Source organism: Tamandua tetradactyla, chromosome 16 (assembly GCF_023851605.1).
Source record: "Tamandua tetradactyla isolate mTamTet1 chromosome 16, mTamTet1.pri, whole genome shotgun sequence".
Lineage (NCBI taxonomy): Eukaryota > Metazoa > Chordata > Mammalia > Pilosa > Myrmecophagidae > Tamandua > Tamandua tetradactyla.
In genome coordinates this window covers 74,991,543-75,015,974 of record NC_135342.1, presented here as the reverse complement: position 1 = coordinate 75,015,974, position 24,432 = coordinate 74,991,543, and the positions used below count along the sequence as shown (strand labels likewise).

General features: G+C 43.4%; 1 long non-coding RNA gene across 1 annotated transcript in view; it reads left to right on the top strand.

Moving 5' to 3' along the window:
* LOC143660384 (uncharacterized) overlaps positions 1 to 24,432 on the top strand; it is a 259,247-nt gene that overhangs the window by 21,271 nt on the left and 213,544 nt on the right. Inside the window, exon 2 of the long non-coding RNA XR_013163999.1 lies at positions 21,651 to 21,751. This is a non-coding gene — a long non-coding RNA (uncharacterized LOC143660384). The remainder of the gene's footprint in view (positions 1 to 21,650; positions 21,752 to 24,432) is intronic.

Below are 24,432 nucleotides of genomic sequence, written 5' to 3'. Positions count from 1 at the left end.
TGTTATATAAGATTAACTTTATTCCTAGAATTGCAGCTATTTTTTTTAAATCTTGCAAATTTGGAAGTCCAAACTCTACCTTGTCATGTGTATTAGAATACATTCATAAAATTATATCTTTATAAACAGCATTTATATGATATATATATATTTAAATTCTAATCAATGATTACAAATAAGGTTGAACATTTTTCAGGGTAAACAGTTATATATCTTTATTGAATTGCCTTATCGTGTTAGTTGCCCAATTTTTAAATTAGAATATGAATGATCCTTTTTTTATTTGCTTAAGCGTACTTATATATTTTTACCTTACAAATATGAGATTAGTGTTTTGTCATTTGCTTTTCTTAATTTAGCATATATAGTTAAAGTAATTCATATAAATTTTATATTAATATCAAGAAGATGACACCATTTCACTTTCATTATCTCTTTCCCACCCCATGCCCTTTGCAACATGCTTTGTAGCTCCTTCTATCAAGAGATAGTCTTGCATCTCTGCTGGCTTAGTGACTTATTTAGGCAACAGAATAGGGTAGAAGTGACAGTGTCCATTTGAAAGATTTGGAAAGACCTCTACCCCTCCTTTATACCCCCCTCCCCCCTTCCTTCCCCCCGCCCCCCGCCCCGCTGCTGTCGTGGGAATAAATCTTTGCTAATCTGCTGGATGCAGAGCCTGGGGTGCGACATCCTTGACCTCCAGACCCAGCTGACCACAGAGGCATGAGCAAATCTAACCTTGACAGCCCAGATTCACAGAGACTTGTGATTGTCCTGCGGAGTTGTCAGCAATAATGCACAGTGGTGGTTGCAAAACCAGACAGACACCTGTTTTCTTTTTATAAAATAAGGTGGAGAAGATTCTGGAGTTTTTTTTTTTTTACCCTTAGTATAATTTTGACTTTATATGCATTATCTCATTGCCTATTTTATGTTATTTGCATTTGCTAAACATTTTTGCAACTTATAGAAGTTTTCAATATTGATCACCGATCATTTTATACAATGTGCTAATGTTTCAGTTCTTTATTTTGATTTATCTCCTGTTCTGAATGTTGATGAGGAAAAAGTCAGTGTGGTACTGTTTTAAAATGATTCTGTTACAGTCACCATTTATTTTTGCTTGTACCATAATTGTACAAGGTAGAAAAGAAGTATTTTCTGTGCATTCGTTTCAGAACTTCATTAGAATATGGAATATTTTTATATTGAGTGAGATAATTATAACAACTTACTATAATATTATTGCTGTATTTGAAGAGTAAATTAAAATTCAGTTTCCTAAAAATGAAATGCAATGAGTAAGTGAAAATTCCCATATGAAAAAAATCATTTTCTCAAACTTAACATTATATAAAAACAACCAACTGGAGTTAAAGGAAAATCTTAAGTCAGAGCTTCAAATAAAAAAAAAATTTTTAATGATGAAAACATCCCTCTGCCAAGAAACATTTTTACCCTACCCTGGCTAATATTTATATTCTTGGTGTATTTAAAGCACCAACTCTTCCAGCTTTTTCCTTATCTATATGATAGAACATAATGGCTTGCCCCATGTATTGTATTCTTACAGTCTTGTACCAATAATCAAAATGTAATACTCAAGATTCTCTGTGGCCTCCGGTTTTAACTTTGTTTGCAATTGAAGCTGAATTTTAAAATGTTGGGCTTATTACTTTAGACTTTTATAATATTTTAGCAGTACCTGCCCCCAAATCATAGACAAATGGTATGTTTTGTGTGATGCTACTTACGTGAGAATATCATTTAATCATCTTCAGATGCTCCTGTCTATATAGCTGGGTATAATATTCTCATACTACCCTTTTTTTTCTTTTTCCCAAAACTCTATCAACATGGACATCAGTCAGGAATTTCTGCATGTGCTGTTGGAAGCCAGTGTGCTTTTCCTCCCTTTATAGGTAGCCAGAGTTTTTCTGCCTGGATACTCTTAATAGTCTCCTGTCCTTAAATTAAAATCATCACAATAATCTAATGAACAAAGAAAAAACAGGTTATGTCTAGGTGTTGGTCCCTTATATTAATTTTGCTTGCCTTTCCACTTGCTGAATCACTTATTCAGCTTCATTATAGCTTTGCCTTTTACTTTTGTTTCCTTTGGTTTGTTTCCTGGCAGTATCAGTTTTCCATGTGGTAGAGTTGGATCCTTGTCATTAGTTCTTCTTACCTCTCAACATCTGTGTCTTTCACTTGGTGTTGTGGGTAAAGAACACCTGCCTTGTCCTCCATAATATATATTTTTTAATTCAGTGTTGATTCTAGTCTATACAGCTTCTAATGCTCTTTTATTTAAAATTCAGCTATCAGATTTAGTTTTCTTTTTCCTCATGTATGCTGGGAGCCATTTTAATTCTGTAGGTTGTCATATGTATGTGTCCTTTTGGAGCTCCCTGCCCCACCCCACCCCACCAGCAGGTCCTGGGCAAGGACCCAGTTCATGTACAGAGAAGAGAAGGCTGCAGGTACAGGGATGGGAGGGGTGGGAGCTGAGGCCAAATCCCAAGAGGGGGTGCTGGGAAATTATGTAAACATATGCCTCCGAGATTTTCCCATAGACATGAGGGATCTTGGGTATTTATACCCCACTGGTGTCATTCATTGGTTAAGGGCAGTCCTCAGGGAAGTGTTAATTCTGGGACACCCAGCTCACCATACCCCTGGGCAAACTGGGGTCTTGTGGGCTGGTCTCTAACAAAGATGCAGGTATTTGCCATAGTAAATCAGTCCCATGTGCACAGAAGTGGTGTGTGGGGGTTCTGTTTCCTTTTGCTAATGCTGCTGGAATGCAATATGCCAAAAATGGATTGGCTTTTATAAACAGGATTTATTAAGTTACAAGTTACAAGTTATAATTCTAAGGTCGTAAAAACATCCACATTAAGGCACCAACAAGAGAATAACTTCTCGGAGCAAAGGCAGCATCCATCAGCATCAGGAGTTCCTCTGTTACATGGGAAGGCACCTAGCAATGTCTGCTGGCCCTTTGCTCCTGGGTTTCGCTGCTTTCAGCTCCTGGTTCCAGTGACCTCCTCTCTGAGCTTCTTCTGTTGTCTACAAGGATCTGAAATCTTTCCGCTTCTGGTTTCTAACTGCTTTCTCAGATCCTGTGGGTCCTTCTGGCAATTTCCTCTTGCATCTCCGAACATTTGTGTCAGTGTCGGCTCTGAACTCGATCTCTCTGTGAGCTCTCTCAAAGATTCCAGTAAACTAATTAAGACCTACCTTGAATGGGTGGGGTCACATCTCCACCTAATAAAGTCCCACCCACAACTGGATGTGTCATGTCTCCATGGAAACAACCTGAGCAAGAGGTGCCACCCTACAATATTGGATTAGAATTTAAAGAACATGGCTGTCCCTACAAGATTGGATTGGGATTAAAGGAACATGGCGTTTCTGGGGTACATAACAGTTTCAAATCAGCACAGGGCCTGAGAGCCTGTGGAAAGAGTATTGCAGTTGGCTATGTCAGATGAAAAGAAAATCCAGAAACTGGATATTGCCCTGGAAAAGACATGATAGAGATTAAGCATGGAAGTTTTGCATTCTGAAGCCTGTATTTGAACCCAATTTACCTCTGCCACTTAGCTGTGTGTTTAACATCTCTAAGACCTCCATTTCCCTATGTAAAAATGAGATGTAATAGTAAGGTTGTTTTGAAGATCAAATGTGGTAATGCATATAGCATCTACTAAGTGCTCAAATATACATGGCCTTTTAAAAAGAAAAGTTCAGATGCAAATTGATCTTTATGCAGTTTTGAACATATCCTTAATCTTCTTACATGGTGTTCTTTGTGCCTAAATAATGCATGTGCTGTATTCCTGTGTGCTGATTATCCAACCTCAGGCCAATTTAAAGTCCTGCCTCAGTGATAGATCCCTAAAAGAAGAATTCTAAAACTAGAACTTCTACTTTTTAACTTATTATTGTAGTAATGTATATAAAACTCAAAATCCCCTTCTCCCTTCTCTTGTTAGAGAAGTTGTAGGTTTACAGAAAAATTATGCATAATACACATGGTCAACTTTAAATTTCCCCTTTTAGCCACATTCAAAGATATTTCAGTACTGTTAATTATATTCACAATATTGTGCTACTGTCACCACCATCTATTACCCAAAACCTTTCCATCATCTCAAACAGATTTTAAGCCTTAGCTCTCCCTTCCCCTAATCCATCCCTGGGTAATCAATATTCTATTTTCTGCCTCTGTGAATTGGCTTATTCTAGATATTTCATATAACTGAGATCATACAATAATTTTCTTTTTTGTACCTGGCTTATTTTCCTTAGCATACTGTCTTTGAAGTTTATCTAGTTGTTACACATGTCAGAAACTTCATTCCTTTTATACAGCTGAATAATATTCCATTGTGTATATACACCACATTTTGCTTATTCCTTTGTCCACATTGATGGGTACTGCATTGATGGCTTCTACCTTTGTGATGAACATTGTCGTACAAATTTACCCAAGGCCCTGCTTTGAATCTTTTGGGGGTATATATCAAGAAGTGGGATCGCTGGGTCATATGGTAATTCTATGCTCAACTTTCTGACCAACTGCTAAACTGATTTCCATAGTAACTGTTACCTTTTTACAATACTACCAACCATGTATAAGGGTTCCAGTTCTTCTGCAATCTCGTCAAGACATGCTCTTTTCTGTTTTTTTGTTTTGTTTTGTTTTTTAAACAATAACCACCCTAGTATGTGTGAAGTGGTATCTCATTGTGGTTTTGATTTGCATTTCCCTGCTGACCAGTGATATTGAGCATCTTTCCATGGCCATTTGTGTGTTTGCTTTTTACTTTCTTGCTAACATCCTTTGTACAAGTTTTAGATGTTGATGTAGTCTATTGTATGTAGTTTTTCTTTTGTTATTCCTGCTTTTGATATCATCGCTTAGAAATCACTACCAAATCCAAGGTTTTAAAGTATTCCTCCTAGGTTTTCTTCTAGGAGTTTTATGGTTTTAAGCTCTTATGTTGAGGACCTTGATCTATTTTGAGTTTATTTTAACGTATGGTGTGAAGTAAGTGTCTGTCAGCCCACTAGGACGAAACATCATACAGTGCATTGGCTTAAAGAACAGAGTTTTATTGGCTCACAGATTTGAGGCTAGAAGAAGTCCAAAATCAAGATATCGATATGACTTGTTTTCTCCTTCGCTGTAAATTCTGGGGCTGGCTGCTGGCAACCTTTGGGGTTCCTTGGCTAGTGCATCTGCCCCCCATCATGTGATGTCATCTTTCTGTGACTTCTGGGTTGTTTTTTAATAGGATCTTCAGTAATCCAGTTTAAAGTCCACCCTGGTTCAGTTGCCACACTATATCTGAGAATAACATTTTCGAAAGTTCCTGTTTATAATGGATTCACGACCACGGCAACATGGATTGAGATTAAGAACATAAGTTTGAAGTTCACAATTCACTCCACTACAGGGTGCTATTTCATTCTTTTGTATGTGGATATACAGTTTTCCCGGCACCATTTGTTGAAGAGACTGGTTTTCCGCCAATTAATGTATTTGGCACCTTTTTGAAAATCAGTTGGCCATAGATATGTCTTTTTCTTTTTTTTCCTGAACTCTCAGTTCTATTCCATTGGTCTACATGTCTATTTTTAAGTAGTACCACACTGCTTGGATTACTGTGACTTTGTAGTACTTCCACTCTTTTAATTATAAATCCTTCGCTATCCCAGAGTAACCTGTGGGATTTTATGGATGAACACAATGATGCTCAGTGAGATTAAGCAACTTGTGCAAGATCACATCGCAGGAAGGAACGGAGTGAAACTAGAGCCCTGGTGCCTCTCACTTCTGTGTCAGTGCTTTTCACTACCTAATGGTTTGCAAACCAATACATTGAAGAATTGTTGGTTCGTTTTTCATGCAAGGAGCTGTGCATTGAATTGTTGGTTCATCTTTCATGTAAGGAGCTGTGCCAGGAAGGACTTGCCAGGATGAAGGAAGGTACTTGCTGGCAAAGGTCTCAGAGTCAGGGAGCCAGACCATGGGCAATTGGTATCCTCTGCCTTGTGAGTTAAAACAGAGGCAAGCTTGGGGTGCTCTGCAGGAGTGCAGAGGGGGAGAGTTCAGAAGAGGGTTCCCAGTCAAGGGGGGTTGAAGAAGAGTCTTGAAGGATGACCCTTATGTAGATAAGAAAAGGCTGCCTCAGGCAGTGGAAACAGCATATGCAAAGTCATGGGGTGGGAGGCAGAGGGGTCCATAGTGGGTCAGAGGAGGCTCATGTAGTGACTGGAATAGCAACACCTGTGGGGGTGATGCCAGATGTAGCTGTAAAAGGAGGGGAGGCATGGTAGATGCCTTTCCACTGTCCCCCCAGCCTTCTTCCTAACAGGGCTGGCCTCTGGCTGTTCAACATGGCGCCCATGGTTGGCCTGCCAGTCAGGGCTCTGGCTTGGGATCTGGGTCCTCTCAGTAGAGAGAGAAGGAGGCCAGATCAGCATCTGCCTGCAGCGTGCCTGGCTCCAGAGGTGCCATCAATCTGCTGATTCATAAGCACTGAACGTCAATAAAAATAATCAAAGGAAACCAGCAGCCCATAAACAATATTAACTCCAGGACTGGTGGGATGCAAAGGGTTGAGGAGTATTGGAGCAATGCACATTTGAATACTTGGACAAAGCCCCAAGGTGAAATGTGTTTTCTATATTAGTAACAGATGCCGATCAAAGGATCAGAACTGTAATGACTTAAGTCTGTATTTTGGGAGAGAAGACCATGTTTTTTCCTCTTTTGCGCATTGCATCTTGGAGATGTACCTTCAATCCTGGTTGTTTTTAAGATTTTTCCCTGCTAAGCTCTGAACCCCACATCTTGAGGCTCCCCAGCATTGGGTGTCTTAGGCAGGGTCAGGTCATATACCTGATTCTGTAACCTTTTGGTGCAAGAATTAAGATTCTTTTCCTCCCCTCTTATGACCTTAAAATTCAGATAGCAAACACTTTACTATCCAGATTGTTGATCAGATCTAGACTGGTTTGTTTTGAAGTATATTCTAGAACAGGCTGCTGTCTGTGCTGTGAAAAGGGAGTGAAACTGGCTGCATGTTTGACATCAAAAGAACATCCTGTACCTCATGTGTCTTTTAGAATCATTTACCTGGTTTTAGTAGCCAAGGTAACTAGCAGCACCAACTCTCCCCTCCTTTTGTTCCGTGGGCCAGGCTCAGCATCCAAAGGCTTGATGCAGTGAACAACCCATGCTTATCTGTTCCCTGGTATTCTAGTGAATTATCTCACTTCTTTGCTCATATTTGTTTATATAGCACACCTGGGATGGGTTGAATTGTGTCCCCCCCAAAGTGTCAGACCCAGTCCTAAGCCCTGGTACCTGTGAGTGTGTCCTTATTTGAAAATAGGGTCTTTGCAGACACAAGTTCTCGAGAGGAGATCATCCTGGGTTTTGGATGGGCCCCTAAATACAATGACGGGTGTCTTTATAAAAGGAAGAGAGGACACAGGCAGACAGACACAGGCAGAGGAAGCCGTTTGATGACGGGGCAGAGAGTGAAGTGATGTGTCTACGAGCCAAGGAGCAGCAAGGTTTGCCGGCAGCTACCAGATGCGGAGAGGGGCACGGAGGAGTTCTTCCCCTAAAGCCTTGGAAGGAGTGTGGCCCTATGGACTCCTTGATCCTGGACTTCTTGCCTCCAAAACTGTGGGAGAATAAATTTCTGTTGTTTTAAGTTTGTGCTGAGTTGTTATGACAGCCCTAGAAGCTAATACAAGGTATGGCAAGCTGGGTATTCTTTCAAGCACCAACAGTATTAACTCATGTAATCCTCATGATAGGCCTACGGGGCAGATACTGTTAGATCTGCTTTGCTGATGTGAAAACAGGTGCAGAGAAGTGAGCTAATTACCCAAAATTTGTAAGTGCCTGAGCCCAGTGCACACCCAGCGCACACTCAGCGCACACCCAGCGCACACCCAGACAGTCTGGTTTGGGCCTTTGCACCGAACCACTCCTAAGCGCTGCCTGCCCGGGACCGGCTTGGCCATTGCTGAGTGTACTGCATCCTCGCCTCAGCACCAGGTAGGATGCCACATCTTTCTTCTCTGCAGGTCTCCCAAAAGCCAGGAGGCTGACCGGAGGTCCAGGCTCGCCTGGCCCAACCATACCAGCTCGTGGCCTTCCCGAGAAGTTGGATTCTGCCTGCCTGTCTGGTTTTGACTTTTGCAGCAGCATGAGCCCAGGAGCGAGGAGCGGGAAGTGGCTTCTCTCTCTTCCTCATCTGCCAACAGCCACTGGGCTGCAGGCCAGCCACATGGCAGGGAGAGCTTTAGCTAAGTGCACGGGCCTGCCACCACTCCCAGGTGCAGCCTTTCCTGGAAGCTGGCAAGGGGGTGCCAACAGAGGTTGAGATTAAATCCTGCTTCTACCCTGATTGTCACCTACCCCTCCCCCCCAATCCCACATTTCAGGGCAAAACTGCCCTTGTTTTTTCCCTTTGGAAACCCTGCAGTCATTTTCTGGGACCTGATTCAGCTTGGCAGGTAGGGACTGTTCTTTACTGCTCCAGCCGGTATAACAGGAAAGCAGGACTGCAGGATTGGGCTTTCTGGGCTGCGACTTGGAAAAGGCAGGACCCTCGCATCGATTCTGTGCTCTACACAGAGGGCTGTTTGCTGAGCTCAGGATGGGGATTGGGTAAGTCTCTTCTGCTTTTTGATCATTCAGTCAACAGATAGAGTTCAGTCAGGCTCTGTGCTAGGCACAGTGGATCCAGAGATGAACAAGCCACTGTTCCTGCCTCATGGAGCTCAGGGTAAGCTGACACATGAGCAATTACATGGAGGAGTGAGGAATGCTTCGATGCTGGTAAGCAAAGTGCATCCTACTCTAGGAGCTGATGTCTATGCTGTGTCCTAAAGGGTGGGTGGGAGTTACCTGAACAGAAGGAAAGAGAGTGTTTCAGTTTGGGGAACAGTATATATAAAAGTACAAGAAGGAGGCAAACATTTCTGAGTGTTGCCTAATGTGACATTTGGTCATAGTGTTGAGATGTGTTAAGTTAGATTGCTGCTCTTGTGTGAGAAGGTGATGTCCGGTGCTGCTGTAGCCACCTTGTGGTCATGAGGCTTTAAGCCTGAGAACCAGAGTGGATGTTTTGAGGATGTTGTTGTAAAGTATTAAATATCCTTATGATGTAAGCCACTCTTTAATTTATATTTTTATTTTCAGCTCAGGTGATATTAACTGAATTGGCTATGATAAGGAATTTGGCCTTTATTTAGAGAGTGATGGGAAGCCATAAAATGTTGGTCTAAGCAGTGTTGTCTGTAGATATGGTTATGCCTTTGATGCATATGTATATGTGTATGTTTGTGTCTTTGAGTGTTTGTGTGCGTGTTTCCAACATTACATACTCTAGTTAGGCTAAATATGGAGCAGCAGATGCAGATACGTCTCTATCCCATATCCCCTCCCTGAACACAAACCCTGTGAGCTCGGTCCCCCACAACAGGCCACACTCCTGTGAATGTCTGCTAGGAGGATGCCAGATCTCTCCATGCCTGTCCTACCCCTCTCCACCCCTGCTTTGGAAAACTTTTAAAGTTCATCGTTATTTATAAAGTTAATACTTATAATGAAAAGGTTTCTCTTTGATGTGGGAGTGTTTTCGAAGCCCCGGTGACCTATATTGCCGATGTACTTTGTGTACGAGGTGAGGCAGGGACTGGCTGGGGAATTACCCGTGTTTAATGAACACTAAAATTAGAATTTGACTGAAATCCACAGAAACGGCTCGACAGCAAGTTCGAGATGCCCCTGGGGAGCTGTGGGCAGCTCAAATTTACCCACAGGCGTTTTTGAAAATGTTTTTTTTTTTTTTTTTTAATCAGCAAACTTGGCTCTTTTGAGCCGAGAATGCTGCTTGCGCTAAAAGCCCTGACTTCCCAGTCCCCTCCAGCCCCCTGACACTGACGCTGCAGGGACAATGGCATGCCTCTCTGGGCCTTTGTCATATGGGCCATGTCCTGGTGCCCTCATGGGATGGAGCATAGCAGAGGGCTCCTACCTCAGTTGCCTGTACTCACACCCCTTGTGGAAGGTTCTGAGAAGCACCACAGCACACTGTTCAGCTGTCCCCAAAAAGGGGGTCTTGGGGTAAATTTTGATATTCCAAAAGGCTTAGAGGAATCATAATTTTGCCCACTGATATGGTGACAGAGGCCCCAGGGAGTAAATGAGCTCAGTTTGCATGGTGATCGCCCCAAGTTCAGGAAGTATAAAGAAAAAGAATTAGCTAAAGAAATGGAGGCCTGGTTGGTGACAAGGGACAAGGTTGGGCACTAGACTATTGATTTGGCCCAGCCACATCACCCCACAGGGTACCAAAGAGGGGAAGCAGCTGGGAATCAGGGGCAGAAACAGAGTCAAAATCCAAACCTCTTGAATCCTAGGCCAGGTTAGACTTCCCCCCCTCCAGTTTATATGCTCAAGTCGTATGAGGTGCATCAGGATTATCAGGGAGCAATTTTATATACTCGTATATAAAACTTCACTATGATTCTTCTAAGTTAACAATTTATAAAAATACTTATTTTAACAATTAAAAAAATAAAAACAACACATCTTTCCACACTCATCTCCTGTCCCTACCCACTGGGGAACCAATGTACCACACGGATGTACGGTATTCAGCAGCTCTTCCTGTTCTTATGTAGACATATAAATATAGAGGCATGTATGTCTGTGATTTTTAATGGAATATACTCTACCCAGCATTCTGCTTTTTTACTCAATAGTACAACAGAGGCATCATTCTTTATGTGTATACATCACCTCCTTGTCCTAAATCTTCTATAATATTCCATAATTTGGCTTTATCAAAGCATATTTACCATTCCTTTATTGATCAATTCATTTGCTTTTTCAATGTATGTCTTCAGTGTATCCTCTTCTTTCCCTATCAGTACTAATTTTACCCAGTGCTTCTCAAACTTGAGTGTTAAGACTCACCTGGGAACCCTATTAAAACGCAGCTTCTTGGGCCCCACTTCCCAGAGATAGTAATTCAGTAGGTGTGTTAGGTGGGACCTGGGAATTTGTACTTCTAAGCTCTCAGGTGATACAATGCTGCTGAGTCCAAAACTATTCTTTGAGTGGCCCTTCCCCAGTCAAAACTCAACCAACTGGGGTGTGATGGGTGAAATTGTCTTCTAACTCACTGGTTTTACCACAGCCCCTCATTCCAGCCTCTAATGTGTTCTTCATGATCTTTAGGAAACTAAGCTCATTGAGCTCATCATTGATGAAAATCCTTCATCATGATCCTGTCCTGTGATTTAGACAAATCTTAACACAGTCTACCAAGTCCTGCCCCATGTCTCACCCCACCTGCTTCCAGGCCTCACTGTTCACTTTCTAAGTTGAGCCATGATGCCCTTCTGTGGTCTCTGCTATTGCCATGTTCCCTGCAGTTTCAGGACCTTTGCACATGCAGTGCCCTCTTCCTTGAGCATCTTTTGCTCAAACTTCCTTTGCACATAGGAAGCTCTCAAAAATTAATAGATGACTGATTGAGTAAATGAGGCAGTCCTAAGCATTCTTTTAGGCTTGCAGATTCTATTAGGCTCTGATGGACTTCTGGGAGTCAGCCTGTGCCAACAACACCTACTTGGTTTGTTCAGGTTCTCCACGTCCAAATAGAAACTTCCTATGCTCTCCAGGAACACGGGCAGAATGTTGCTACTCTGAACTCCAAGATAGAGCATTAATTATTTCCAGAGATAACAGCTTCAACAGCACTCTTCTTCCATGTTGCCTGTCTTTGGATCCAGCCTGGCTGCTGCTGAATGGCCTTTGCTGGCCACCTCTGGAGAGCATTGGTCCAAGTGGACTGAGCCATGGCAGTGATGGAAGTGTCCCCCTGTGTCAGCAGGCCCCTTTCCATTCTTCCTGTCCTTCTCTCTGCTTCACCAATCCTTCTGCCTCCTTAATAATCCATCTTGCCTTCTGCCCATGAAAACCTGCCAGAAGAAATGGGTACATTGGAACCATTCCTCATGCCCTCCCAAATCATAGCTCATATAAAATGTTCACACGGGGCAGTCTCTCATTCAGGACCATACTGGGACCCACCTTTCAGACACCTCTTAAAACTCAAATCCTCAGGGAAATCAACCAGGACTCCTCAAAATCAGTTTAGGATTCTCCACTCATTAAATACCCTTGAAGCACATACTTGTTGAACTATCATTTCTGTAATTAAATACCCATGTGTGTGCGATGTCTTTCTCCCCCACTGAGCTATAAATTATTTTAGGGCAGAAAGAATTACTATCTTTGTGGTTGTTTGCTTTTTTCTTCTCTCCTTCTTTAGTCCTGTACATAGTAGATGCTCTTTAAGCATTTGTTGCTTGCATGCATACGTGCATGAATTTACCATCTACCCATCCCTTCTTTTCCAGTCTCCTCTCTCCAGATTTTCACATGTACTACAGAGTCCTATTCCTTAGATAATACCAAGCTCTTTTCCTTGTCTCTGCCTTCCCATGGAATTCTCTTTCCCTGGAATTTCCTTTCCTTCTCCTTTTCCCTTTTTCAGCCTGGAGAGCTCTTTTCCAGCTTTCAAGGTCCACTTCCATTCTCAACACCTGGGCAATAGCTTTCCAAGCCAAGCCCTTCCAGCACTGGGCCAGCTCTTAAAGGCTGCGAGTGCCACACTGGGTTTGAATTATAGGCATCCCCCATATCATGTCAATAATCCATCCCCAAATAGCAGACATTCTGCTTAAAAATGTTAACCAGGGGTCTGTATCTTTTTTTTTTAATAGAAAATAATAAGGAATTATACATCAACTTCAAACTCTTAATTTCTTAAAATGGAATGAAACACCTCTCTATATAGTAAACTAGGAGAATATAAAATGTTTAAAACTTTACTTGCTCAATGCCAAACAATTAATATGGATGTTATGAATCAATTGTTTTCTCTGCAGTGACAAGGAGATATATTCCTTAGCCCCTGCCGCGTCTGAGGCATACATCTCATGTTGACCTTAGCTAGTTTTTAGAAACATCTCCATGTCATTCTGATGTTCTTCTAGTTACTGTTGGACTATGATTATGCTGTGTTTTCAAACACTATTTTTTAAAAATATACCAAGTATTGGGGATTTAAATATTTTCCTTTGTAAACTTAAGTGGAACAAATATTTCATGGGGAATTATTTACATTCTATAAAGTTTGGGTATTAAAAGCCAAAGGTATTCTGTTAAAAACATGTGAATGGGGTAAACATTTTCTATGAGGGAAAAAAAACCACTATTTTTTTTCTCTAAACTGAGACCATCAATAGCCACACCTGGAGAATTTCTCCTTTATATGATTCCTAGGCTTTTCCCCAAGACACTGGGATTCAGCAGATCTGGGGATATGGGGATGAGGCCCTGGAATTGATCCCCAGCTATTTCAGATCAACAATCAGATTTGAGAATCACTGGGTGAGGTGATGTTCTTTGCCAACTGGTCCTTGAGTTTCTCCATGACAGATTCCTTGCCTCTCTCTCTATGCCTGGGCTTCTGGAATGGAGACTGGTATAATGAGTTAAATGCTGTTGCTGCCTGGCCTCCAGAAGCATTAGCAAGGAGCCTGGCTGTTTTGGAGACTTCCCTGGCTGTGCCTACTGCAGTGCCCAGCTTATAAGGATTCACTGGAGGGCATTTCTTGACGGCGGATCTGCGGTACTATTTTGTGTAAAACGTTCTGTCTTTCCTGAGTCTGGCAGGTTCGGCAGTTTTGCAAAACTAAGGGTTTCTTGAAGCATCTGTGAGCACTGAGTGAAGCCTGATCCCCGTTATAAATCATGGTTGTCATTTGGTCCTCTCATCCTTCTGTCCACCCTGGGGCCAGGTCAAACTGCCCCTCCCTGAGCTCTCGCCTCCAGTAATGCTTCCTGCCCTTGACCTTGGGGGGCCCTCAGATTGCACTTTGCTTTGCCTTTCTAGCAAATTCTGGGTTGCCTCTGGGGCTCTCACCTTTCATTTTATTTTCACTAAATCCTTCTGGGGCTTCTATTTATATCCATGTGTTTAAGATGTCCGGGCTGTTTAAGATGAGACCTTTCCTCCAAGGAATGGGAGTGCTGTCCCCATGCGGCCACCTTGCAGCATTTACCTGGACATACTGGGGTGAAGCCCTCTTCGATTTCTCTGCCTCCTGCTCCTCCCGAACCCTCATGGGACAACACAGGCACCTGGGGCCCTCGGCCAAGCAGATAAGAGTTGGGAGAGGTTAATTTGCATATTTCTAAAGTCTCTGGCTTTTTCTGCATTAGTCACTTTCTTCTCTTATCCAGAACTCTTTTTGGTGCTCACTACTGTCTACTTAATACCCGGAATAAAAATGTTTGGTATTCTGTCCTTGCAGTCAGACTCTAAACTCTCTGAGATCAGGGGTTGGACCGACCCATTTCTTGGTAACCCCAGGGTGCATGAGTGCTCTGTGACTGCTTCGTGAATGAAGTGTTATGCCCAGGCTCTCTGAAGACATGCCATTGATACATAGCAAATCAAGAAAGAATAAACAAAGTGCCTGTGCCTTATCTTTCAAAATCTTTTAGTGTTGCCTATTTACAAATAGATGTAAGGGAACCAAAGCAGCAGCACTCTCATGCCCAGAAGGGGGACTGTATAAAATACCAGGTTTGGAGACCAGCCTGCCTCTATGGTAATATCCCCTAACCTTGCCTTCCTCCTGAAGATGGAGGAGCCCATTTGTAGTGAAACACTAATTGCCATTCTCCCCACCCCCTAGCGCTAGTCTGGCTAAATCTGCACCCATCACCATTTACCTTCATGTCTGCAGCCCAGCTCTTTTTATTCCCCTCAATAACCCTTTTGCCCAACCACAAATCCAGCATTTCTCTCTGCCTGAGGTAGTACATCCCTGTCCTCTTAGCCTGATCAGTCTGCTCGCCTTTCAGATCTCAACTTCGATGTCACCTCCTCCAGGAAGCCTGTTGTGAGTTCCCTCTGCCTTGGGACATTAGGTGCCCCTTCTCTGTGTTACCATAGCATCTATTCTTTCCCTTCCTTCAGAGTTGGTTTAGCCTCGGTAGAAATTTTCTGGCATGGTAGACATGGAGATGCACTGGCCAGTTCCCCCCTAAGAAAGGATTTGATGCCCAGCTTCGGGAAGTATAGACAGTACACAGGCAGATTCTCCAGGGACTCCCAGAGCTGCAGAGTCACCCTGGCTGGTACAGCCTGTGCAGTGTATCCCGTGACGGAGAAAGGTGAGATGCGTGGATCCTACCATTTCAGCCCGGTCCAGAACAACTCAGACAGGTGATATGCATCCAGGGCAACTCACAGGTTGGCCGAGCCTTCAGTGAGCCTATGTCACAGCTCAGTTTCTCCCTCTGCCAGTCCTGCTTCCTTCCCTTCCTTTCACAGGTGTTGAGCCTGTTTTAGTTTCCTCGCCTGTTCCAAGCAAATACTGTGAAATGGGTTGGCTCAAAGAGTGGGAATGTATTTAGGAGAATGTCCAAATCAAGGCATTATCAAGGCAATGCTTTCTTCCCAAACACTGGCTGCTGGTGACCCTTGGCTCCTTTGCAACATGGCAAAGCATATGGCGGCATCTGCGGCTCTCTCCTGTCCGGGTTGCCTTGCTTTTGCTTTTTCAGAGGCTTTCTTTCTCTCTCCCTGTATCCATTCCATTTACAAAGGATTCCAGTCATAGGATTGAGACTGAGTGAGGTGGGTTGCACCTTAACTGAAGTAGCCTCATCAAAAGGTCTTACTTAGTGATGGGTTTGCATGCACAGGAATGGATTAGAATTAAAACATGTTTTTTGTGGGGTACATACAGCTTTAAACCACCACAAACTCTAACAAACCTCTTGGCCCTCAAGCTCCATCTCAGTATCTGTTCTGGGAAACTTATCATAGGACACCTAGTCAATTGTCTACCTACATCTGCTTGGTCCAAGAAAAGTCCCCATTACTGTCGCAGGTGTTGTACCCACTACGTGGTGAAGGGAAAATATCAGTGATGGATTGCCTGAATGAATGAATGAATGAATTAATTTGGATTGCTCCAAAGGATTCTCAGTGCTGGTTTCCCCAGGCCATGACCTGATGTCCCCTTGCTGCCATCACACCTGTGTCCCGAGCCCTCCCAGGCCCCTCTCCCAGGGGGGATGTGCCCATCAGTTGTGTCCATTCCCTTGTTCGTTCCATCCCTGCCTGTCCTGGGGAAGGCTGGGCAGGGGTGCTAAGCAGCCCACAACAGACAACCCCTCTTATTCCTTTTGACGGCCTCGGGGAAGTTTCATGGGAATATTTCCATAATCGATGAGAGAGCCTGTCACCCTATACCTGGAGTCTTTAAAGAGAATAGGTTTATGCAAACTAGATATTGATGGAGTAATGATTAATTGGCCCTGAGCCTTTGTTAATATGCAATTGTAGTAAGAGAGATACATTTATAATTATTTCAGTTAATTGTTCAAACAAGCACTGGGGACTTAATTGCACAGAGTAATTGAAGGGCTTTGGTGTTGGGATAGTTTCTTTCTAGAGGAAAATCAGAATTATTTAACTAGTTGGCTTCCTGGGCTGTGGGAGGAGGTGATGCTGGCTCCTTTGAGGTCCCCGTGTCTCCGGATGAGACAGTTATCGTCTCCTATTCTCGGGTGGCCTCTGGTTTTCAGAGTCGGTGTATGTAAAGGTGAAGGCCCATGGTCTTTGACTTTGGACAGGTAAGGGTTCAACTTCTGCTGCTGCTGCTTAAATAGCCACATTGTTTGGGACAGGTTATTTGGCTTCTCTGAGCTACAGTTTCCTAGTTTGTAAAACGAGAGTAATAACACTTAACTTATACGTGGGGGGCAGAAGTGAGGCAGCTCCCGTTGGCCCTTAGCTTGGTGGCTGGCGACATGCTGGGGCGAGCGTTCCTGAGAGTGTGCGGGATACTGACAGCTTCTGCCACCGCCCTGCGAAGGCCAGAGGGGAAGACATGTGCGGTACCCGCCACCCATGAGCACAGGAGCGTGCGGGGTTTGCTGGATGGGGTCGGGGTGGGGGGCCATGAAACGCCTGACTTAGAGGGTTTATTTAGAAACACGGAAATTGGAAGAGATCGGAGGAACACGTGCAGACGGCATGTGAACTGAAAAAGTGACAGCTGTACTCTGCAGAGCAGCTGGTTTGGCTTCCCACCTTGAGGTGACCCTCTCCAGAAAGGTATCCTTGTGATTCCAACTTTCCCTTATTTACTTTTGCTTAAACTCTAAAATCACACACTTGTGAACACCCCTCCCCACTCCCCAGTATTAAAAATACTGTGGTGGGGAGAAGGGGGTAAATGGCTGTCTGGGGGGTTGGCTGGGGGCAGGGGCTTCTCTCTCCTGCTCCTCCTGAGAGCAGACACCCTCTGGCCAGGCAAGGCGAGAGGCTGCAGGATGAGCAGGTGCTGAGCAGGGGGCGTCCAGGACTGAGAAAGGCCACCTCAGCACCCAAAGCTCAGGTCCAGGGAGAGGGGACTGAACACACCAAGTAGCGTTGCCATTTCCAAACATATGATCTCAGACAGGCATTCTAAGCTCTTGCTGCCTCGATTTCCCCATTAGCAAATGGGACCTCATAGAGTAAAAGCAGGAATTCTTCTCATAGAACGATTCTCATAGAATCATACAAGCGAAGCATCTGGCACCATGCCTGGCCAGCTACAAGCCCTCAGATATATGCAATGGCGATGGTAATGGAGAGCTCTGGTGAGTGGTAGAGGGGTAACCCTTCCCCACCTGGCCCCATCAAGCTCAAGCACAGCAGTGCCTGCGGCCCAGCCTTGTGCAGGGTTTATTCCGCTGACCTCTTCGCTGATAGCCAGTCCCCCTAGATGACAGCAAGCAATTCCTTCAGCTGGGACCCTCCCTTCAACGTGGCTCATTGTGCTGCCTTTTCAACAACTCCAACCAGAATTTCAGAACAGAGAGAAACTGGGCACAGGGACATTCTCTTCCTGGTAGGCGAACCACCGGGAACACTGGTTTATTGTTTAGGTTACAGCAAATGCCATGCAATGAACAATTCTAGGTTGGGAGTGACTTCCTCTCCCTTGCTGGCGTGGGTCACAACAAAGAAAAATGCCGGGGGTGTCTTCCACAAACCAGGCTTACACTGTCATTGCACTGAATCTCCTCCTCAGCCTAGGAGGTAGGTATTTTTATTATCCCCATTTGCAGATAGGGAAACTGAGGCACAGAGAGGTGAAATGTAATTTGTATTTTTGAGGCAAATTTTTCATTTCCTGAGACATTGAAGTTTACCTTTTCATGAAATATTTTACAACCCACTCATCGAGGCTCAGAATTCCACAAAGCTACTTTGAAGGCTTTTGCCTCTTCTAAAATTAAAAAAGTAAAAAAAAGAAACAAACAACTTGGTGATAAGGTAGGGATATGTGTTGACTCTTCTTGGAGTTTTTCCAAGCAATGGATGACCCTGGTGAATTGGTTTTGTCACTGTAGAGTGAGTAACGGATTGGGGTGTGTATCAGGGTCTGGTAACAGAAGTCTAACCTCAGGATGTCGGCAGGGTCATGTTCCATCCGAAGGCTCTAGAGAATTCTTCCTGGCCTCTTCTGGCTTCTGGTGGCTCCTTCTGTTCCTTGGCTTTTGGCTGTGTCACCTCAATATCTGCCCTTGTCTTCCCATGGCCTCTTCCCTTCTGTCCCTGTCTGCAAAATTTCCCTGTCCTCATACTAGTTATATTAGATTTAGGGTCTACCCTACTCCAGTATTACCTCGTCTTAATTTAACTGATTATATCTGCAGAGACTGTATTTCCAAATGATGTATCTTTTTAATTGTTTACTTTCAACTACCTTGTGTCTTTTTATTTAAGGGGCATCTCTTAAAGACAGCACATAGTTGGGTCTTAATTTTCTGTCCATTCTACCATCTCTGCTTGTTTAATTGGTGTTTTTAATTCATTAGCATTTAATGTTGTTCTTGATCTGATTGATCTTCTAGTTTACTGTTTGTTTTCTGTCTTTTATTTTCATGCCTCTGACTCCTACTTTCCTATCTTTTAGTTCTCATTCTTGTTCGAATATAAGAATTTAATATTTTATCCATTGGCTTTCTAGCTAAACCTCTTTGTTTTATATTTTCAGTTGCTGCTCTAGGTGCTAGAATATGTATTCTTTATTGTGTACAGTCTACTTAGAGTTAATATTGTATCACTTCAAATGGAGTGTGAAAAACCTTAAACAGTATAGGTCCATTTACCCCACCCTATCCTTTGTTAGGCTTGTCATATATATATATCACATCTACATATGCTATAACCCCCACCCAAGTACAATTTTATATTTTGCTTTAAACCAGAGGTTGGTAATATACAGTCTGCAGGCCAATATACCCCATTTCATGTATTGTCAACAAAGTTTTATTGGAACCCAGCCATGCTCAATCATCTGTATGTGGTCTATGGCTACTTTGTGTAACAGCAGCAGAGCTGAGTAGCTGCAACAGAGACCACATGGGCTGTAAACCCTAGAATATTAACTGTCTGGCCCCTTACAGAAAAAGCTTGCTGAACCCTGCTCTAAATATCCATATGTATTTTAGGGAAATCAGGAGGGGGAAAAGTCTTTTTATGGGTTCCCAGATGATTTACCATGTAAGAAGCTCTTTCTTTCTTCCCGAGAATCTGGGTTCCCCTCTTGTATCATTTCCCTTCAGCCTCAAGAACTTGATTTCACATGTCTTATAGTGCAGATTCCATGCCAGCTCCTTCTTCCAAGTGTCACACCCGTCCAGATCCGTCTGCTTTGGGTCACTCTCCAACCTATGCAAGTAGATGTTTTGTCCAGAGTTCTTTGTTATCTCTGGGGAGAGTACTTTCGATGAGAGCTCCTCGGTCAGTACTGGAAGGAGAACCTCTCCCAGCCTTTTAGGAGTACAGCTTATGTCCTAGACATCTTCAATCAGACCATGGGAAGGAGTGATGGCTCTGTGCGTCAGCAGGGGGGTGGTAAAGGAGGGAGCTGCACCAAATAGCCATAGGTTTTCTGGGCTTGCATGAATATTTAAAGGTTGGCTTTGACAAGAGACTCCTATCATTATTATGAGTTTCGCTAAACAGCCAGTGGAAGACTAAGTACTATGCACAATACTAAACGCTTTAGGTGGGCTATCTGGTTACATCTTAATGAAACCCCCCGGGGATAGATACCATTAGTGTCCCCATTTCACAGAGGAGGAAAAGAAAGGTCTGGGGAATGAGTAATGTGCTCAAGGTCACCCACCCACCCACAGGGTTGGCAGTCTGATGGCTGAGCTAGCACCCTAGGCCAATGCTGTACTTGGGCCTTAGGTTGTTAGTGGTGGTGTTTCTGTTGGGATAGACTGGAGTGCACGAGCTGCTGCTTTTCCATCTGGTGCAGCCTCCCTAGGCATGGCCTGCAGTGCCCATAGGGTGTGTCTGGTCTTCTAGGTTTGGGAGGTGGGATGTGAAGTGCTGGGCTATGGTAGGACATTCGCAGTGGAAAATGAGTGGAGGGCTAGAGGATCAGAAAACCATTCAGGGTTGAGCGCCAAAGCTTAGTCTGCCTGAGGCAGGGCTTAGGGAGAAGGAACAGGCTGGGTTCTGATAATGGTGAGATACTGGAGGCCCAAATGGGAATGTCCGTGTCATTCACAAGAGGTGGAATTTAGGGGGAGACTGAAACATATGTTGCAAAAAGTGAAACGGACAAGATAAGTTTCGGGAACAGAATGGAAATGCAGACAATCAAAAGGAATGCTGGATGAAGCTAAGTTGCTCTTTGAAGGTCCAGAACCTACACCCCTCCAAGCCAAATGCATGAGAATGCATATCAGTCTGTTTGCCTCCCTGCCTGCCTCTCTCTGCCTTCCTCTCTCTCTGAAAGTTTCAGCTCCCTGAGTTTGGCCTTCAATATAAGATGTACAATAAATCCTTATTGAATTAAATTAAAATGTTTAAGAAGCCATTTCCTTAGCCAGACCTTTCTCTGCTGTCAACGAAGGATTTATTTAACAAGGCCTAGACTTTGGCAAACAGGATTCTACTTCTCTTGGCTGGTCTGAGGCCCTGATTTAAGAAGCTGATATTGCTATTTGATGTTGGGAAATAAGCTCTTGGTTGGGGGAGGGTATAGATTAAAAGTTTGGGAAGAGGATAATTTAAAGAAGCTCTGAAAAGATTTGATTTTCCTCTGGAATCCCCAAATGGCTTTGGATCCTTGAAGCATACACTTGGCCCCCAAAAGTCATAATTCTCTGGAGACAGTTAGGCATTTTTGTAGCAAATACAATAAATTGTACATCAGAACCAACAACTCCAGATCATCTCTCTCTGAGAAGCGGGTGATATTAACAAAATTAGTGGCTAGGTTTTCTTTCTCTTTCCCTCTGAGGATGATGTCAGTGCAAACATTGTCTTATAACACATATTTGCTATGAGGACTAGCTGTCAGGGACCATTAATTAGCAATCAGAAGAAGCAAGTCCATAGTCGTCACTTCCTGGTATGTATTTCCTCCCCCTATTTAGGACTGACAGTGAATGGTTTCCTTCCCTGAACAGAAAAGGTCCTGTTCTTTCATAGGTACCAGAGCTAAGATGGAATATCCATGCCAGGACTTAATGACTGCTGTTTCTCAAGAAGACAGCTGTGCTGGTTAGAAGGAGCACCTGTGATTCAGCAAGGTAAGAATGAAAGAAGACATTTTAATTTTGGTGGACATGTGCCATGTGGCTACTTAGAATTCAAGCATTCAGTCATAACTCCAGCGAACCCCAGTCCTTATTTCTAATTCTGACAGCATGAGAGGCACATTCTCCTGGCCAGGGCCACCTACAAATCAAGCCCTGCATCTTCAGCAGGGACCAGGGAGAATCAAAGAGGAAAGGAGCCCCTGGGCACCAGTCTGCCTCTTATATCTCTCAACCCCAGGGCAGCATGGCATCTGGGTTAAGCTTGGAGAGTACTCAAGGAGCTGTTGAACTCTTCTGGGTCTAATCCTTGGTCTCAGCTGGGGAGAAAGTTCTCCAAAGAGAACACACAAGTCGTAACCTTCATTATTGGTCTCAGGAGGATCTCCAGATCCCTCTGGCTAGAATTACCTGAGAAGTAGGTACAGTCTGCTTAATTCTACAGGATTCTCTGCAGACACAAAGTGATTTCCTTTGCAGAGGTGATGGGAAAGTTGAGCGGGGTTTAAAAGTGTCCAAACACAGGCTAACTGGAGTCTTCATTTTAACTCCTATTAGAGAGTGAGACATTTCCTTCTAATTCACTGTGAGTACTTAAGTGAGGAGTCAAGACATCATTTAGTTCTGAGCCCAGTCTCTGTTTCCTTCTCTTGGTTTTTTTTTCCCCAGACATTTTTCTTGCATATTTTAAATGAATAGGCAAAATGTAAGCATTAATGGCTTAAAAAATTGAAAATCTATGACCCCATTACCTAACACTAGATTTCACTTTTGATACTTTCACATTCATGTGTAATTTTTACACAGATAAAACAATACCAAACCTACTCTTGTGTGTTTTATATTCACTTCAACATTTTCCCCCATGGCACTATAAAATCATTTTAATGATTCCCCGGTATTTCATTTTGTTGCTTTACAAATATTTATTAAAATTCTCCCCAAATATTGAACATTTATGTTGTTTCTAAAGGTTGGCTCTTAGAGAAAGTCTGCATTGAATATCCACGCACATATAATTTTATTTTCTTCTGTTTCTGTTGAATTATATCCTCGGATAAAATTCAGAGAAACAGAATCATTACTTTAAGGCATAGGATTGTTTTCTTGAATCTTTTTACGTATTGTCAAAATGTTTTCCATCGTGGTTTTGTCAATTTACAATGAATGACTCAATATAGGGGGACCCTCTAAAAACTCACCAGCAATTAGTGTTACAATTTATAAAATTTAGGTTTGAGAGAGTGTCTTGATTTTGCTTAATTTTCACATATTTGATTTCTCTCCAAGCTTTTGATCATCTTTTTAGCAAGAGAGACCACACTGTTCCAAAGCTAATCAAAGGCAGAGTGTTTAGTTGGCTTTAAATCATACGCAATCATTTCTCTAAGCTGAAAATTCCTGTAGCTTTTTCTTTCTGTGAGCCAAAGAGAAAAGAAGAGGGACCTGGTTGCCCAGTAGAACAGTATAGTCAGTCTCCATAAGAGCTAGGATTATCTTTCCCCAAAGAGACAAACTTTCTGCTTATTGGTTTTCTCCCATTGGAGACCTCAGCTCTGTGTCTCTTATGACTTAACCTAGTGGAAAATGTCCAGTCCTGGTCCTGCCTGACCCCTGAACAGCATCTGACTCTGGCCCATTCTCTCCTTGAAACACTTTTCTCCTTTGGGGTCTGTGATTTCATTTCCCCCTATTTCCTGCCACTTCTCTAGCTGCTCTTCAGAGTCCTTCATCATCTCCATTTCCTCTTACCTGATATTGAATGGCAGAGTTTCCTGGGTCTTGGATCCTCTTCTTCTCTTCTTCTATGCTCCCTGGAAAATCTCATCCCCACTGGAGGCTTCTGTTACCAATACCTATGCTGTAACTCCCAAATTTAGACCTTCAGCCCAGACCCCTGAGTGCCAGACACTTAGATCCCAGTGCTGACTAAATGGCCCCATGCTGTGGACAGGTCTAAAGTTGTGACCTTTCTCCTCTTGCCAACCTCTTACATCTCCTCTTTTGTTGTCTATCTCAGCATGTGACACCTTCCATTTATTCAACTGGCCAAACAAGGTTTCTGCCTTGTCCTCTTGCCCTCAATTCAAACATCTGATCCATTATCAAGTCCTATTAACTTTCTCTCCTAAACATCTCCCAAATTCATTCACTTCTCACCATCTCCTTAGCCACCATTTAAGGACAGATGAGCTGGTCTTCCTGTATCTACTCGACCTCCCTTCTCCCCCTCCTCCTCAATTCCATACCATGAAACCCTGCGTGATCTCATACTGACCTGCTCCTTAGTTTCATGTTATCCCAAGCTTGCCTTTGCTCTCCAAGCCCCAGTCCCCTATGGGTGGTCTTTGTGTTGGTCATATGTCTCATGCTCCCTCCTACCACAGGGCCTTTGCACATGCTCCTCCTTCCTACTTGGTATAGTACCCCTTCCCCTTTGGCTTTAACTCCTTTTAGGGGATGCTGTGGGGCACTGCTCAGTTTTCTCTTTTGGGAACAGAGCATTCATTCCTTCAACTGCCAGGAATGTCACTTGGTGACAGCCGAGTTCTTTCCCAGGATTTGTCAGCAACTAAAGAGAGTTAGCTTGCCCAAGATTATGGTTGGCTGATGTGAAGATACAAAGTCCCAGGCTTCTTACCTCTCCTGGGACATTTCTCATAAGCCCTCCGAGC